The sequence below is a fragment of the Capsicum annuum genome, chromosome 5, assembly GCF_002878395.1.
Source record: "Capsicum annuum cultivar UCD-10X-F1 chromosome 5, UCD10Xv1.1, whole genome shotgun sequence".
Classification (NCBI taxonomy): domain Eukaryota; kingdom Viridiplantae; phylum Streptophyta; class Magnoliopsida; order Solanales; family Solanaceae; genus Capsicum; species Capsicum annuum.
The window spans coordinates 88,518,823-88,533,498 of NC_061115.1; positions in this window are offsets into that span (position 1 = coordinate 88,518,823).

Consider the following 14,676-nt stretch of genomic DNA (forward strand, 5'->3'; position numbering starts at 1 on the left):
TGGGGTTATAGTCCCCTATTTAATAAGGCATTTGATTAGAGTCCCTTGCCTAATGTGTGAGCATATGGTTAGAGTCACTTTCTTTAATCAATGTGTGCGAGTGGTTAGAGTCCCTCACTTACATGAATGTGTGTGAGTGGTTAGAGTCCGTCACTAACATGAATGTGTATGAGTGGTTAGAGTCCCCCCCTTATATGAATGTGTGCGAGTAGTTAAAGACCCTCACTTAAATGGATAAATATGTGGTTAGAGTCCCTTACTTGATAGTATGTGAATATAGTTAAAGTCTTATGACTAATGAGAAATGGTTGAATCTAAAAGTGTGGAAGGTTAGAGTTCTCCATTACATGTTTAATGAATGAGTGCTTCCGAAGTGTTGATAAGACTTGCCCCCTTGGTTAACATGAGATATGTCTATATGCATGGATAAGGTTATGAATGTGATTGAATATGATATATGTATATTGACTTGTTGTCGAACGATAATCTATTTTATCTTTATTCCTGAGTTACATGCTAGCACTCCAACCGCTAAGCATCTCCGGGAACAATGTCCTCACGCGACATAGGGGCGGGAGCATCATCTTCTCTTCTTGCGCAGTGATTATGCAATAGAAGTGGTTCGTGCATTGACTTGGGAGTGATGATCTTCCTTACTTCGGAAGGAATTCCTTCTTGGTCTCCTATTTTTACACATAGTCTTATTTTGACTTTTTTTGGCTATTATCAGGGGCTTGTCCCGACATATACACTTCTAAACTTTGGTTTGTATAGAGGTATTGTGGATGACTGCGGACTTGGGTATATTGGTTAGTTGTTAAATCTAATAGAGTTTTAATACATGTTTAAGATATGACTTGTAGTATGTTTTCCGCTATCTCAGTATATGATCGGGATTCATCCGACCCATGTGATTGAGGTGATGATTTTGATGGGTTATCAGGGTGACCTCTGGTTCATGTGGTTTGAGGTGCCCCTACGACATGGCCCAGTTTTGAGGCTTGTCATATATGGTTGACGACATGTATTAATCATATATTTAGCAATTACATATATCCAAATACTTATAAAATTATATAGTTAATTGTCATTGCTAATACAAATTACCAACTGTATATTTATTTTTCAAGTAAAGATACAAAGACATATAGTCAACTTATATGTATTTATTTAAACAAAGTCTATAAATACATATAGGAAACTGTGATTTTGAGTTAAGAGTTAATCACATTCTTATCAAATACATAATGGTAAACACATGCATTAACTACATGTTTAGAAAATACATATATATATATATATATATAAATACATATAAAATTATGTAGTTGATTTTCATTGCCAATACATATAGGTAATTGCATATGTATTTTTCAATCAAAGTTAAAAATACATATCCGCAACTGTAATGTATTTTAATAGATGAAACAGAATTGTCGTTGATCACAAAACAAATGAGTTTAACATTATGAAAAATGTAAAATAATTTATGAATGAAGACAACATCTTAACAAAAGTATCATTTATGATATTTCCAACTTGAATACCTATTGTGAGCCTTAAACCCACAATCATTACATGAATTGATTTTCTTCTTTCCAAAGATATCCCTTGCTAATTTTCCATGATATTTCTTTAGAGATCCGCCAGGAGGTCGTTTTTATTTTGGAGGTAGTACTACCTCAACAATTATGATATCTGGAAATATACAGTCATCTTTGTGTGGTAAAGGATAAATTAGAACATCATATGTTGTCAATATTGTTTTTGACTTATACAAATCATAGCAATATGGTACCTTTGTATAATTCTTTCTATTCAGGACTGCACAAGCATGTACACATGGAATCTCGCCCAATTTAAATGTGTGAACAAAATATTATTTTTTCTTAGGAAAATAATAAAATACTTTTACTTGTCATGTATGGTGTAGACATACTCTGTGGCTGATATAACTTTAAAGAAAACAATTAGAAAAAATGAAACTTGTGTTTGTACACAATTGCAAAACTGCATATGTATTTTGTAAAACTGTTTATGTATTTAAAAAACATAGATTATTGTATATGTATTTCTCTTGAAAGCACACATGTGCATAAATAAATTTAAATACAAATAGAAAAAACTGAGCAAATTTGTATTTATTTATTCAATTAAATACCTATAACTATTATAAAATGGAAATTTATATGGGTAAATTCAAATATTGCGACAAATGTAAATGATCATATCGTCATACGTGTATACTTTGTCTTGTTCTCTTTGAGTATTTCATTAAATTTTCCAATAAGTTGTGTGAATTTATATGAAGCCTCTTGTCTATTTTCTTAGTTCCATTTGTAAAACATCAATCTAACTTCATCTTAAAAATCATAAATGGGTAGTTCTCCAGCCGATACAAGTGTATCATTTATTGACTCGGCAATGTTTGATGTCAAAGTCAACCCCTATGAACTAGTGCCTATGACCTAGCCCAATTTTCGTAACTCGCCAATTCTAAGTAACTCTTCACTCTAACGTCAACAACCCATATCAATTTCATTAGCTTGTGAAATTCAAACTTTGAATATGATTTAGCCATTGTATAAAATATTTAAAATAAAGCACCATGTGATTTTCTAAATCTTGTTTTCACATTCACCCATAAATACCACACATATGTATAATGAGGTGCATCTTTTACATTTTTCAAACAACTTTTATGATGCTTTTATTCCGACCAAAAACAATGCACATGTGTTCTCTTTTACCATATGTTTCTTTTAGATTCACAAAGAACCATGTCCAAGATGTATCATTTTCTGAATCAAGCACACCATATGCTAAAGGAATGATATGCCATGCATATATAGACATATTTTGCATAGTTATATATAAATACATAAGGTTAACTGCATATGTATACAGTTGCAAATACATATATATATTTACAAACGCAGTTGCAAATACATATACTAAGTTGTACATGTAAAACACACATATAATCAACTTTACATGCCTTTTTCACAACCAATTGCATAATACATTATATATATATATATATATATATATGTATTTTTCAAAATACATATAATCACAGTTGCAAATAAATTGCACATATATATTGTATTTTTTCAAGAAACTTGAAATGTATTATCAAGTGTAACATACCTGCTCCATCCATGGTACAGGCAACTACATATGTACCAGTATACATTCCTTTCAGATGACTACCATCAACAACTATGATAGACCTACAATTCTCGAATCCTATGATGAATGCACGGAGAGCTATAAATACATATAAGAACTCATTTTCATTAGTCTTCTTTATTTTTATATGTGAATAAGGATAAGTAGTGTTCAAAACATCTAAGTATGCTACTAATTTGTTGAATAATGTTTATCGTTTTCCCCTCAATTCTTCTAATGCATTTTCCTTAAACCTCCAACATAAACTGTATGTCAAATCCATACCCAACTCTTCCTTCATGTTATTTTTTATTTCAGTTGCACTGTATTTTTGTTTGTGGTTTGTTAGTTTTGGTTTAACTATACCACCTATTAACATACTTATAGCATGCATCTTGGGATAAACCTTGTGTTTCACTGGGAATGTATGTTCTGATATGAATTCTCTAAGTATCCCAGAATCTATTATACCAAAGGCACAAAATAAAAAACCACAATTAGCTGATTTGCACAATAGTTTATGACTGCATCTAATAAATTTAAATACAATCTAAATGCATTTATAAATATATATTAAACAGCAAAAATTTAATATAGAATGTACTTAGCAAGTCTTACTTGACCTTTATATCGTTTTTTAAACTTCTCCCTAAGTGTATAATCCTTCATGACTGAATTTAAAATTATTTTCGAAAGGTATACCTAGTCTATCTCAACATACTTATGATGTATGTATGAGATAATCACATGACTCGTATCTATCTCAAATACATCAAATGTTTTTGTATTAATAGTAGCCATTAATACATCGTCAGTAGGTGTATTTACCCTTTGGCGGGAATTGTAACAGGTATTTCTTCTTTAAACATCACATACCAATGAACTTGCAAATATGTTGACAGCATCTTTCTCTAAAATACTTACATACAGAGGAAGATAATTCATCTCTTGTATCTCTTTCTTTTGCAAAATATACACCTTTAGACCCATGTCATTATATATTTATTTGCCCTGCACTACCTGGTATTTTATATCAAATTTGGATACATTCGTTGCTCAAATCTATATTAATATGAGATGCCAAAAGATTGTATAGATGATTGTATGATGCATTCATGCTTAACAATATAGCATCAGTAATGTATTCTTCATAATTTTGTTCATATGTCCATCTTCTAGAGTGCTTCACAAGAACAAGGATGTTTTTCATTGCCAATATTTTTATCTAAAAGTTGTTATCAAAAAATACTAATTACAAAATACAGAATATTTTTAATATAGATAAATATACAATTATAAGAACTAAATACAACATATTTTTTTAAATATAGATAAATAAACAATTACATTTAAATACATAAGCAATGAGACAAAACAACAATCAAAATACACAACATAATTATAACTATACAAAACCACACAAAATATACAATTACAAGCTCAAATACATAAATCCACAGAAAATATACAAATAGAATTACAATAAACAAATAAACTTATATTATACAATTACACATTAGAAAATACAAACAAAGCTCTACATATACAAACGTAATTAACATATACAAACACAACAAAAATATACGAATAGAAACCGAAGAAAATACACTTTTACCATTCTAACTATACAAATAGACTCTTCGACTATATATTACATTCTAACAAAAAATACATAACTTACTGTTTGAGTAAGTAGCAAAATTGATTTTGATCAGACTATAACTCGACCAGTTCAATATACAGTTGCCTTAACTTTTTTGAAATTCATATGCGAAATATTCTCAAACAATTTACTGAAAAAAATTGATGAAATGACAATCACATGCTAAAAACTATTTCAAACTATGTGCTTTTAGTTTGATGAAATTCATATAAGAAATCAATTTATAATTCAATATCTGTAACAACAATGATGATTTAATTTAAAATTTCAAAGATCATGAAGATAAGAATCTTCAGATGAGTTGATTTAATTTATGCTGTTGAAAACTATACTGTGAAATGGCTTTTTGAATTTTGATTTGTGTTGTTAAAAAATAACAGCAATAACGTTTATTAAAAAGTTATTTATAGGAAAGGAATCATAAGATTTTAATACATGGTGTAATTATTTTTAGTCTTCTTAGGTAACGTTTTAATAATGACTAACTAACAAATGAATCTTTGCAGAAAAAAGGATTCTAGAAACTAGAAGATTGTTGATGGTAAAAGAATAAAAGAAGTGAGATATTGAAGACCTCTCTAGGAAATAAAGAGCATCCAATCATAAGAAGATCACGACACTCAAACAAGCATGGAAAGAAAATTAATATCTTAGAAATAGAAGGAGAATCACAATCCCATAATCACAGTAAATTAGACCAGTCAGAAAATCAATCAGGATCTAACCAAAAGAAGAAATGACACAACTATCACATGGATACAAGACTAAAAGGAAGGATAGATCACGGACATATTTTATATGGATGTGATCCAAAGCCATATATGGACATATCAAATGACTACTTTCCTTAATCATGGAATCAATTTAAATCATTGATTGAGGAGAAATATCTTAAGTTTCCTTATGACAAGTAGTAGTTAAAGACTAAAGGAGGAAGAAAATCGAAGAAAGATACTTTTCATGCAACTTCAAGAATAAAATTCAATGTTTCTCATTCTTAGTCTTAAAAAGCTCTGTAACTTTAGTTTACAATTGTTATACAAAGAGTAGGATCGATTCAACTTTGTAACATCAACTGAAGTTGTGTCACAAGATCTGAAGAGAAAAATAAGTCTTCAGAACTTGTTTTCGATCATTGTACCCGAGCCAAACTTTCAATGATCTAAGAAATATTTGAAACCCAAGGGGACTGGATGTAGGTACTACATTATTGTGCCGAACTAGGATAAATCTATGTGTTGTTACTTTACGTTTTGTTATTTAATTACTTAACTGTTCTAAGTTTAATCTGTGTATGAAATGTTCTAATTTGCTGATACACCCAAATTACAACTCTCTGTAGAAAAGTGTAAGTGGTCACTGTTAAATATAGAACCCAACTCGGTTGGGTATTGAATCCCATAGGGAATACTATGCTCACTAAGTGTTGTAATTGTTATTAAACTATTGATCAGAGTTTCTTAACAAAAATGGGGGTTTTGTTTCTCTTTAATTTGTAAAATGATAAATTGTAACAAGATTCGTTCAACTAATGATTTTCATCGTATTTTGTAACTTTATGAGATTAATCAAACCAGGGTTATGATCCCCAAAATGCCAGCATTATTTGGGTTGTGAATTATTTATAAGTTCCACTTAACAAATTCAATTGCAAGAAAGGTAAAATCCTATTTTATATCCATTAGTTTCTCAACCTAAATGAATAGATTATCCTATAATTCTCTCAAACTCATAGGATTCCTTATTCTTTCAACCTAGTTCTCATGTAAGCTAATCCTATTAGGGCATTAGCTGTTACTCAAAAGGTTAAGGCCTTTAGAATTCATGTAAACACCTTTTTTTCCCCAGAAACACTTTCCTCTCAGACAAGTGGTGTTTTAGGGCTTACTCTTCAAGTTTGAAACCAAGAAAAGTCATGAAATTGAAGAAAGGTTTATGCAATAATATTTAATTATGGAACTCAAATTGATTCCCAACCCATAGGTGCGTTTCACAATAAGGATCCCATAACCCTAATTATGAGATTTAGCCACAACACTCCATATAAGATAAGGAATTCATTCTTGTATTATTCATAAATAAATGGAATGTCTCTTTACAAAGAATCCCAAGAATCAGTTCTTGAATCTTCATTGATCAGTTATTTGATACTAAAATTCCCCAAAGTACTTGAATACCAAGAAGTTCAAGAGATGAAAAGAAAACTTGTAAAAGGTAAAAGTTGCGTTCTTAACTCTAAAAGTTGGTATTTATATGTCCCAGCTAAAAAAGAATTTAAAATTTAAAAATGAAAAAATCCATCCCATTTGATGGTCCATATGATGGACCGTCAAAGATCTGACGGTCCACCATCTTTCCCGTTACTCGATTCATTCGAATGGTAGTTTCTGGATAACATCTGACGGTACACCTGGTGGTCTATCGATGGACTGACGGTCCACCATATTTATCGTCGTAGAATCATTTTGGAAGGCAACTTATGGATAAGAACTGATGGTACACCTGGCGTCCATTGATGGACTGATGGTCCGCCATCTTTACCATCACGGAGTCCTTTTGGAAGGCAGCTTCTGGATAAAAGCTGACGGTCAATATGGTGATCCGTCCCATGTCTGGCGGTCTTCCATATTGTTCATCACTCGACTCCTCTGGAGGCCTTGTTCTGGTTCAACTTGACGGTATATATGGCGGTCCATCGTAAACCTGATGGTCCATCATTTTGACCGTCAATTCCCTTTTTCTGCTACTTTTTCCAGTTTTCTTCTGTGGTTATCTCCTTTCACTGAAACACTAAAAACCTTTATTAAATATCACTTTGTTTGCTTGAAAACATACAATTTTCCTAAGAAAATGATGCTAAATGTTTCATAAAACACCGGAACATCAACACCCTCAACTTAAGATCATTGCTTGTTCTCAAGCAACTCAACACCAACTTGAGCACATGAACAATAAAATGATAGGCAACCAGCCATTGAAACATTATCTTATGCAAACATTCACTCATTAGCTTAATCTCATGCATTTAACACAACAGAATCCACACCCAGTATTTTTTTTATAATTAGCACACAAACATGAATGTTACATCCCACAAATAAAAGCAAATTCAGTATAACTTCGATTGCCCTCATAACAAAGAAGTCCACCACTCATTATATGATGTGGACACTGTCCAGCTCTCACACTTACAAAAAAAAATTCAAACATAGCCTAAGTACCCATAGGCTTTCCCTGGCCATACGACACGTCCTCACGGTTGACTCACTAGGATCAAACAGGTATTTTCAAGGCTTACAACAAGGTTTAGGATTAGGTGGGGTATGTTTTTGGGTAAAGTGACTCATTGAAAATTAACTCTCCTTGCCTTAGCATATTTTTACCCTCAATCTGCTACTTATGTCATTTTTTATTTATTTTTTAAATAGAAAAACCAGTCACCCTTAAATTATGTTGATGCAGGCAGTGACCAATTGTTTCTAATTGGATTTTAGCTCACACTCTATTGAGGTCTTTCATTTTTTTATTTTTTTTTTAATTTTTTTTTTTTGCTTATTTTTGTTGACATTAGCCACCCTCAACTTAGATGCTTCATCTAAGTTAAAATACAAAATGTTAGCATTTGGCTAAGTTTAGAGCTGGATGTTAAAGTCCTATGGAGATTTACTAATAGGGGCAGAAGGTTAAACCAATTCGTAGAGGTACAAGATGGGTTCAAACAGGAACAATCTTTCAGGCCAGGTTGCTTCTTAAGGTTAGAAGGTTTATAACTTCAAGGAGGCTGTTTTCCTATCCTAATGACTCCACTAGAAGACTGTTTCCATGGCTCGATCAAGTTCTAGGTCTTATCCTATGAAAGAACTGCCAAGTAAATCCTCACACCCACAGGCATCGAAGTAAAACATCCGTTACAATTCTCTGAATGTTCATTACATAGTTCATGCACTTTTTTACAGACCAATGCTGAATACAAAATTACTGATGGTTATTTTCACATTCTTAACTAAAAAATAAAATAATTACAGACACATGTTTAACGTGTTATGCCAACATTATTTATTCTCCATATTTACAACTAAGTGTTGAAATAGAACTAATTCATAGATTAAACACTTGAATTTACATTACGCTTTGTAGAATTTAAATGAAAAAATAAAAACAACCTAGATATGCCGCTTCTACTAGATAGCATATGATTGGATTCAGAATATTGGCAATAACATCCAACCATGGTATAAATACCCCCACCCCCACACAGAAAACTATGCATTATCCTCAAAGCAATAAATTATCGTACTTAAGAAATGGGATATTTACATAGCCTCTCACTCTTCTGAGGCATCTGTCAAATGTGGTGAGTCTCCATCATCCTCACCCTATAAAATGTTGGCCCCTATGGTGGTAGGACCACTCACAACTTCACTCTTGACATTTTGAGGGATGGTTCCCCGAATTGAACCTGCACTTTGCCCCCTTTCTGGGGCAACACTAGTAGAAACTCCTGTCACTTCAGGAAGCACTAGTAGGACTTCTCAATGTCCTATTTATGAGTGGGTAAAACTTCATTATCAATGCCTTGAATCAGCAGCACACCAGCTTGTATGCATAATGAAGTAATCAAATATGGGAAAGTCATAAAAGTAGTCCGCTTATGTGCCCTCACAAACATCTCGTCTGCAATTAGCTAGCCAAAATCAATGTCCAAACCTAAAACCAGACTGGCTACCATCACGTCCCTGTGATTATCCAGGTTTTCATCTCCTTTAGTTGGTATTAACCTCAATCGAACAACAGCCCACCATAACTTAGCCTTGAAACTAAGTGTGAATTTTGCAATGCGTTCTATGGGGTTAGTTGCCCAGGATGGATTTCCATCATCAGTGATTAACAATGCTACCTAATGTCTCTGGCCAGAAGCATTTCTCATTCTATATTCGAAATCAGGGATAGCAGGTGGAGCTTCGTATGCTGGCCTAAACAACATTCTGTTAATAGTTTGGTCCGAGATATCAACAATAACTCCTCAGACTGGAACAGATTCCTTGTTTGATCTATTCAAAATTGGAGTCCCCTTCGTACATTTAGATTTTACCAGACAAATATAATTTGCAAAGAATTCCCCTACCTAATTTGGTTGTTCTCCCCTGGTGCTGTTCTCATTCATGCCAATCTATAATTATTGAATCAGTGTCTGAGTTCCGGATATTCATGAAGCTCCGTGGCCATAATCTGATGTTCTTTAGAGAATGATCTCTGGATCTCTCGAGCAGTGGGATGCAACCCATCATAGAACTCTTTTTGCGCTCCCTCAATTTTCCTCCTAATAGCATCTCGTACTTGTGGATCCTTCTGTCCAATCACATTTTTAGCTTCAGGTTTAGGAACTTCTCCTTGGTTCTCCACATTAGCCGCTTCAGTTTCACCTTCTATAGGTGATGTTTTAGGTGAAGAAACTGTCGCTTCATCTGGGCTTGAATCAGTGAAACTAATGCTATTGTCACTCCCCTTTCCAGACTGAGAGATTATGATGGCTTCTCTTTCCGTTTGCCTGGTGCTATAGGTCGGTGTAGATGTGTTTCTATCTCGCTGAGATTTTCCTCTCTTAGTTTGTGTATTTTTAGGAGCCACGTCACCTGAAAATGGATTAAGAAATAAGTGCAAGGTAAAACAAAGGCAAAAACAGTTCACAGTGAGGCCTGACGGGAGATTTGATGGTCCACCAGTGGTGGGACTATCCGTCAGATCCACCGTCAGCTTTATCTAGTATGTTTTATTTTTTTGACTTTTGGGATGGTCAACTTGGTGGTCCTTCAAAAACTTAACGTTCCACTACTCTGACCGTCAAATACAATCTAAAAACTTATTATCTTTGAACTTTGGGACGACAACTTGGTGGTCCATTACAAAGTTGATGGTCCGCCATGTTAACCGTCAGACCTTCGTCCTCAGGCACATTTATGGGTTCGACTGATTTTCAGCACAACTTAAGATCAAATCAATTTTTAGCTTGAGCAACAGCATTAAAACCATATTTTAACTAAGACTTTATCCACTAAATCAAAATTAAGCATAAATCATTCAAACTCAACACCATTAGACCAAATCATGAAACAATCCATGCCCTTACTTTTTAAATAAACAAGAGTAGAGAAATAAATGCTCATACCTTGATGTTGCAGTATTCTACTTGCTTGATACTTCAGACACTGAACTACTTGTAACTTCTATCACTTTTGTTACTCTTTAGTTTGTTATGGGGATGGGGAAAGAATGACCTAGCTTAAATACAAAAGTGATAAAGGAGTGGAGGAGTCTCAGATAGGATAACTCAGTTCAGGTTCTTTGAATCTTGGAGAAGTGGAAAAATCAAAGGTCATGGAACGGTTACAATGAGTGTACCCACTCAATTTTATTCTTAAAATCTCATTTTGGGTCAAATATGGAGTACTTATAAAGAGTACCAATTTAAACCAACCCAATTCAGAATTAGGGATAAAGTGACAATCGAATTGATGGTCCGTCATAAATGTGATGGACCACTACTGGGAACGTCACCCCTCAGCTGAGCCGATGAGTTTCTATTTTGGTGTGACGGTTAATGGGACAGTCAACACAGTCGTGACGGTCCACCAAATTGGCCGTCACTACTTACCAGAGTGTAGGTCAGCAGTCTCGCTTCTCACGGCTTTTTTGACAGTCCACAATATACTTGACGGTCCGCCACTTATGCCGTCATACCCTATCCATTGAATGAATTTTTCGTTCTTTTTGTAATGGTTGAATGTGGCGGTCCGTCAGCAGTTTGACGAGCTATCAAGTGTACCATCGCAACTTTTCAGTAGCTTAAATGCGCCCAATTTTTCTCTTTACAGCTCTTCTGGTCCTGCATACTTCAAACACACATCAAAATTTCCCAAAAACATAAAATTGACTCTACTTATGGTTACAACAACATGTTGTAGGTTGCCTCCCACTAGCGCCTGATTTAACGTCGCATCACGACTTAGGTATCTCGAATACTCAGACTTCATTGAGGTAAAAGACATCAACACTTTTTATTAGTTCTTTTGGACTGATATAAAGTTTTATTGTTTGCCCGTTCACTTTGAAGACACTACCATCTTCGTTTTCATGCTCGACTACTCTAGATGAGTAGACTTGGCTAATTTTAAATGGGCCTGACTATTTACACCTCAACTTACCCAGAAATAGCTTTAGTCTGGAGTTGAAAAGATGGACCAAATAACATTTCGTAAATTCTCTCTTTGTAATCCTTTGGTCATGGTATTTCTTCATCCTTTCTTTGTACAAGTCAGCTCTTTCTTAGGCTCTGAGATGGAATTCATCCATCTCATTAATCTACTCCAATATTAGATTAACTGCTTCTTTCTAATGCATATTTAGCCTTTTTAGAGCCCTTAAGGCCTTATGTTCCAGAGCAATTGGCAAATGACATGCCTTCCCATAAACTAGCTAATATGGTGACATGCCAATTGGTGTCTTAAAAGTAGTTCGATATGCCCATAAGGCGTCATCAAGTTTTCGAGACCAATCTTGTCTACTGGTATTCATCATTTTGGCGAGAATGGCCTTGATCTTGTGATTCGACACCTCCACTTTCCCACTAGTTTGTGGGTGTTAAGGAGTTGCTACACAATGTTGTTTTACTCCGTACTTTGCCTGCACAGTCCTGAAGACTTTATTGCAGAAATGGGATCCCCCATCACTTATGATTGTTCTTGGTACTCTAAAGTGGGAGAATATGTTCTTTTTCAGAAATGGCACAACTCTTTTTCCTTCATTGTCAGCCAATGCCACAGCCCATTTTGATACATAATCTACAGCTACTAGGATATATTTTAATGGATACGAGCTTTCAAATGGGCCCATGAAGTCAATGCCCCATACATCAAATAACTCTACTTCCATCATCTTGGACATTGGCATCTCATGACGTTTGTAGATTGATCCTTGTCTCTGACATTGATCACACCTATGAAAGAGCTCATATGCATCTCTAAATAGTGTGGGCCAATAGTAGCCACTCTGCAATACTTTCTGAGCATTGCGGTCACCTGCATGGTGAGCACCAACAGATGAAGCGTGGCATGCTTCCAAATTATTCAGCATCTCCACATCTGGTACACAGCGCCTAATAACACTATCTGCACATCGTCGAAAAAGATAGGGATCATCCCAAACATATTGGGTAACATCATGAAGGAACTTTTTCCTTTGATGAAAGGAAAGATTCTCTGGCATCACCTCACTTAGCACATAGTTTGCGAAATCAACATACCACAGAATCTGCTCGAACTTAGCACCTAGTATCTTCTCATCCGGAAAGGAATCATCAATATCTAATTTGCCCTTGATTGCTTGTTCGCATTCAATTCTGGATAAGTGATCAGCCACCTGATTTTCGCGCCCCTTGCGATCCTTTACCTCAAATTGAATTCTTGAAGCAACAATACCCACCGGATCAATCTTGGCTTCACATCTTTCTTATCCATTAAGTACCTCAAAGCTGCATGATCCGTGTGGACCACCACCTTAGTCCTTAGGAAATACGCCCTAAATTTCTTTAAGGCGTAAGCCATAGCCAGAAGTTTTTATTGAGTGATAGTGTAGTTCTTTTGAGCCCCATTCAGGGCTTTGCTGGCATAGTAAATTGGATAAAACAACTTATCCTTTTTCTAGCCTAACACAGCTCCAAGCGCCACCCCGCTAGCATCGCATATTAGTTTAAATAGTTTTGTCTAGTCGGGAGAAATAATAACTAGAGCCTCCACTAACTTCAGCTTAATGTATTCAAACGCCTTCCTGCAATCATCATCAAAATAGAACTTGGCCTCTTTTTTAAGAAGTTTGCACAATGGGTTTGCAACCTTCGAGAAATCCTTTATAAATCTATGATAGAATCCTGCATGTCCAAGAAAGCTACCCACCCCTTGTACAGATATGGGGGGAGGTAGTTTCTCAATAACCTATACTTTTGCCTTATCCACCTCAATACCTTTTGCAGAAATTTTATGATCAAGAACAATGCCCTCTTTCACCATAAAGTGGCATTTTTCCCAATTAAGGACCAGGTTAAACTCTTCACTCTACTGTAATACTTGACATAGATTCAGCAAGCATAAGTCAAAAAAATCTCCAACCACTGAAAAATCATCCATAACACCTCCAAGGTGTCTTCAACCATATTAGAGAAAATTGACATCATGTACCTCTGGAATGTAGCCGGTGAATTATATAATCCACAGGGAATCCTTTTAAAAGCAAATGTGCCATATGGGCACATGAAAATCATTTTGTCCTGATCTTCTGGAGCAATGGATATTTGATTATACCCGAAATACCCATCCAAGAAATAGTACTAGCCTCTCCCTGCCAATCGATCAAGCATCTGATCCACGAATGGCATTGGAAAGTGATCTTTCTGTGTCCACGAATTTAGCTTTCAGTAGTCCATACACACCCTCCAACCTGTGACAGTCCTGAGTGGAATTATCTCATTCTTCTCATTGGCCACTACCATCATGCCCCCTTTCTTGGGCACACACTGTACAGGGCTTACCCATTTACTGTCTGAGATTGGGTACACCACCCCTGCATCTAGCCATTTGATGATTTCTTTCTTTACCACCTCTTGCATAGGTGGATTTAGGCAACGCTAATGCTCAATAGTGGGTACACAATGTTCCTCTAACTGAATTTTATGCATACATAAGCTAGGAGAAATACCAAAGATATCTGCAATAGTCCAACCAATAGCTCTCTTATATCTCTTAAGAACAGAAATGAGAGCTTCCACCTGTTGTTCGTCGAGATCAGTAAAA